The sequence below is a fragment of the Triticum aestivum genome, chromosome 2A (genome assembly GCF_018294505.1).
Source record: "Triticum aestivum cultivar Chinese Spring chromosome 2A, IWGSC CS RefSeq v2.1, whole genome shotgun sequence".
In the NCBI taxonomy this organism is placed as follows: domain Eukaryota; kingdom Viridiplantae; phylum Streptophyta; class Magnoliopsida; order Poales; family Poaceae; genus Triticum; species Triticum aestivum.
Genome location: NC_057797.1, coordinates 587913809 through 587918804, shown reverse-complemented (window position 1 = coordinate 587918804; position 4996 = coordinate 587913809). Strand labels below are relative to the sequence as shown.

Below are 4996 nucleotides of genomic sequence, written 5' to 3'. Positions count from 1 at the left end.
ACGATGGCGTCAATGGTGTCGTTTTTCTCTCCTAAAGCTACATTGTCTAGGTGGACCAATGGGTGATGGTAGGTTCGTGCTGCGGCGGCCGATTCCTTGTCTCACCAGTGCCCTGTCTTGGGTGGTTGGGGCATCGTGGCGGAGCGTGGTGACATGTAGTGCCGATTTTACGTTGAGACATCAAGTTACGAAGATGGTGCGTGGTAATTCGCAGGTCATAACCACGACCTTGGCAGGACTGTGACAACTCGTGGTGTATTATTGTCTCAGGTGCCCAAATTTGCCATTTAGAGACATTAGCGATGAAAGCGGGTGATTGTCGGATTATCTTCAAGGTGGGATTTTGGCGGTGGTGTTTCCTCTCGTCATGTGACCAATGGCTCCATGATAAGTTATTTGTTTGGTTTTCTTAGCATGACGTTATTTTATTGGTGTGTGTATGGTTTACAGCTCGCGTGGATCTCACATCTAGACCATATGCGCTCACGTCATTTTTGTCCCCCACCCCCACCCCCCGAGGCATAGTGTTGATCTTCTATGGTTTCGCGATTTGTCGGCGGTCTTTTGTGTGTGTGTTGATGTTGGTTGTGTGCATCATAACTATATCGATGATTGGGTGTATGATCATGGTGTTTTGTATTCTCTTGATGTTTTATTTTGAGTCGAAAAAACACAATTTTCAGATAATGGGATGAGGAGATGAGAAAAGTAAGGTAAGACCTGGAACTCGTGTATTTTTTTAAGGAAGAGATAAATTATTATATTTAAAAACAAACGTATGAAAATGCAGGTTTAATAAAACAAGCATAACTAACATACAAAACTATATCTGCAAAACGCACACATCAGTCACTACATGGGACATCAAGACGAAATTATGCGATTTTTTATTGTTTTAGGATATCAGAGTGAAGCTTGTTTTTTCTTTCGAAAAAGCCAGCTTCCTCAGTTGCTCGTCCCTCAAACCACCTTCTCGCGTGATGTATTACATAGGATCCAACGACTTGGCACATTTATCGGTGATTGTACAACATATCCTAACTCATGTCTATGTTTAAATTTGCTTGTCCAACTGCTAATCGCGGCCGCAGTGCGAGGACACAGGGCGTCCACACAGGCCCTGGGTTCCCGGAGAAGGACTCCTTGGGGAATGTCGCGCCGAGCTGGGGCGGGATCTGGCCGTCGAGCCGGTTCTCAGAGAGGTCGAGCGACTTGAGCCGCTCCAGCCGCGAGAGAGACGCGGGGATCTGGCCGGAGAAGTTGTTGTGGCTGAGCTTGAGGGAGTTGAGGTAGCGGCAGTTGGCGAGCTCGGAGGGGAGCGGCCCGGAGAAGCGGTTGCCGGAGAGGTCGAGGACGACGAGGAAGGGGAGCCAGTCGCAGAGCGCGGGCGGGATCGGCCCCTCGAGCGCGTTCTTGGAGAGGTCGAGCGTGTTGGTGGACCGGCAGTATTTGAGCGCGGAGGGGACGGTGCCCTGGAGGCCGAAGCCGGCGAGCGAGAGCCCGAGGACGCGCGACTCCTGCGGGTTCCAGCAGGTGATTCCGGGGAAGTCGCAGACGGCGCCCGCCGAGGTGTTGCCGAAGGTCCACGCCGAGAGGCGGCCGTCGGGGTCCGCGAGGGCGCTCTTGACGCCGCGTAGGCACCGCACGTCGTCCTCCTGGGTCTCCGACGCCGGGCCCTGTGTGGCTAGCGCTTGGGGGAGGGCTAGAGCCAGGAGGAGGAGAAGCAAGGGAGACATGGCGGACTGGTGTGTTTTGGCGTCGCGCGGGAGAGAAGTGACGACGAAGGTGGATCGGGGAGATTTGAAGCGACGAACAGCTGAAATGCTGAATAGTACTCCCTCCTTTTCATTTCTTTTTTTGGAAAAAAAAAAGACTTGTTCTATCGGGTCAGCGGTCATTGGTCTGGGTCAGGGGTTTCATTATACATTTCATTTGACGAAACAACTTTGTGTGGATTTCATTAATATTTTATTTGGCGAAACAACATCATGATAGTCCCTCCGTCTCATAATATCCTATAATATAGCGGAAATTGGCAATGACTCCTAGTCAGACCCTCTACTTCATACTCAAACGCCTGAAATATTCGTCCAGTCGTTTGATCAGTGCTCGGTCAAAAAATATTGACCCAATAGGACCTTCACTTTCTTCCTAAATGTTCGGACTGATCGACATATCTTAAACATGTCTTAAATCTCAAATCTGGGGCAATATGAGACTGCCCGGTCACAAGCCGCCGGCCTCGCGGGCGTCGCTGGCGTGCCGCCGCAGGCCGTCATGGTCGTGCGCGTAGCTGTGCTGGCCGTGTGTGGCTTGCGGGCGCGTGTAGCGTGCTAGCCGTGCGCGGAGCCGGACTGGCCGCGGGTGGCGTGCTGGCCGTGCGTGGAGCCGGGCTCGCTGTGCACGCAGCGAGCTAGCACTTGTGGCATGATGGTCTCGCCCAGTCTTCGCCGCCGCGCGCCGCCGCACGCGTGCGTGCGTGTGTGCTGACCTCGAGCTGGTCGCCGCGTGTGTGCTTGGCCGAGCGTTGCCGCGTGTGTTGGCCAGTGCCGCTCGCGCCCGTGGCCGGGGCAGCTCGTGCCCGTGGTGCGTTCAGCGACGGGTGGCTTGCTGGCTAGTGCGCTTGATGGTTGTGTGTACGCTGCAGGTTTTTGCATGCCATTGCTTGTAATCAATCAAAGGATTTGATCAGGGCCGTCTCCAAGATTTTGGGGCCCCGGGGCGAATTGTAATATTGAACAGTAAAATTTCAAAAAATCCATATAACTACATAATTGATATACCTACAACATATAACATCACTTAATTATATAACTTTTCTCAAAGAGAAAACCTAATTGTATAACTTCTTCTAACTAGAGCCTTACAGGAACTTGCCAATTAGGTATATATCTTTCTACAGCTAATTGTTAGATAAAAAAATCCAGTTCATTTTGAGGGGACAAAGATAATGGCACCTAGACTCTTTAATCGGACTGACAGTTGTCTATCAAAGAATAAAATTTCTCTTTTACGATTAGACTATGTTAATTAAACAAAGAAAGAAAACACATTTTTCCCTCCCAGGCATAAACTCAAACACATATGAGGCACACAGGATGCACATATGTCTTACTGAATCTGTAAGGATATGATTAGTTAGAACCACCTCATTACACTTGGAAATTAACAAAAAAATCAATCGACAGCAGGAACAACCCCTTGTTTCTCGGACCCTAATTGCCTTCATATATCAGTGCGCAAATGATTCTCACATGCATGGAAGAACAGGTCGGCCAATTACTACTAGTTCTAGGTTGGAGGAGCCAAACATATCAAAAGAAGAGACAGGTACCAGGAAAGGATCGAGGAAGTCGGACCGTACAAGATCGAGCAGACTATGCGATAGATGAACAGGGCAATAGGCCATCGGCAGACTGGCGGAGGAAGACGGTCGACAATTCGGCGAACACCAAACCAGCGACACATGAGCAGGCCTGCACACCGACGGACGTTCCTTCTACTGATTGGGCTGAGCCGCTGACACAGATTCAGCTAGATTTATTTTGTATATTGACAAGAAAGATTGGGCTGGACTTGGAATACATTTGGGGGCCCCAAAATTTTGGGGGCCCTGTGCGGGCGCCCACCTTGGCCCTCCTTGTCAACGGGCCTGGATTTGATCCAACTTCACTGCTGCTGGTGCGCAAGGTAGCAAGGAGTCGACATGGAGGACACTTATAAGAGCATCTCCAGCCGCGCCCTCAACAGGTCTTTCAGAGTGATTTTTTTTGCGCCGACGCCGAAAAAACCCCAATCGCGTTCTCAAAACGCCAAATCTGCCGGCTCGGCCCGTTTTTGGGTCCGACGATCCCAGGCCGAACCCAGCGTATTGGGAGCGCTCGGGGGCTCCGGCGGAAAAGAAAAACACGCCTGGGCCACACTGTTAGGCGAAAAGTCAAGACAATCGTTCAAATTCTTTCCCCACCCCCGCACGCTCGGCCGCCACCCTGCCTATCCCGGCGCGCCCACCGCCCACCACCGCTAGATATGCCATTCCCCACCGGATAAGAGAGAAAGTTTTGCCGCGGTAACCTCTCCACCACCTTCCTGGGCGAGTTTTCCGGCGCTCCGGCCACACAGGGCGGGATACCGGCAGCTGTGCGCCCACCACGCCCGCCAGGTGTTCGGCGATTTGTCTGCTCGGTGATGGACTCGGACGACGAGGAGGCGCTCGCGGTGCTGCTGAAGGAGGAAGTCGATGCGATGTCCAGGACGAGGAGTATCTCATGGTCCTCGCCGCCCTGGCTGGCCTGCTCGCGAGCAATCAAAAGTCGCGGCGAGGTGGCTCGGCGCCGAGGCGGCTGAAAGCAAAGAACCAGGATCGTCTGAAAGGCTATTGCATGCTCTACTCCGACTACTTCGCCAACACTCCACTGCACGGCGACAAAGTATTTCGGCGCCGTTATCGGATGGGCCGAAAGCTTTTCCTCGGGATTGTGAATTTCATCTGGGAGAGTTCGACAGCTACTTCAAGTGCAAAAAGGATTGTACCGGCAAATTTGGATTCACCTCAATCCAGAAGTGCACGACAGCTATGAGGATGCTTGCATACGGAGCTCCCGGTGATTCACTCGACGACTATGGGCGCATGGCTGAGTCCACGACCATTGAGTGTTTCTACAAGTTCTGCAGGGGCAGTGGTGGTAGTGTTTGGACCGCAATACTTGCGATCACCCAGTGCTGAAGATGCTGCTCGGATCCTAGCACAGAATACAGCAAGAGGATTTCCTAGGATGTTTTGAAGCAATGGCGGAGCTAGGGAGAAAGTTCAGGGGGAGCAAATGATAAAACATGCAGACTTGAGGGGGCCAAATACTAAATTTATCCTCATCTAAACCCTCTAAAAAAATTCCTTCACAGTTTTTGCCAAGGTTAGGGGGCCACAGCGACCCCAGGACAACACATAGCTCCGCCACTGCTTGGAAGCATCGACTGCATGCATTGGAAATGGAAG

The 4996-nt window shown here is 51.8% G+C and overlaps 1 pseudogene; it reads right to left on the bottom strand.

Annotated features, from left to right (window-relative positions):
- Nucleotides 1-859: 859 nt before the first annotated feature.
- Nucleotides 860-1790, bottom strand: LOC123185646 (probable inactive receptor kinase At1g27190; annotated as a pseudogene).
- Between the last annotated feature and the right edge of the window lie 3206 nt (nucleotides 1791-4996).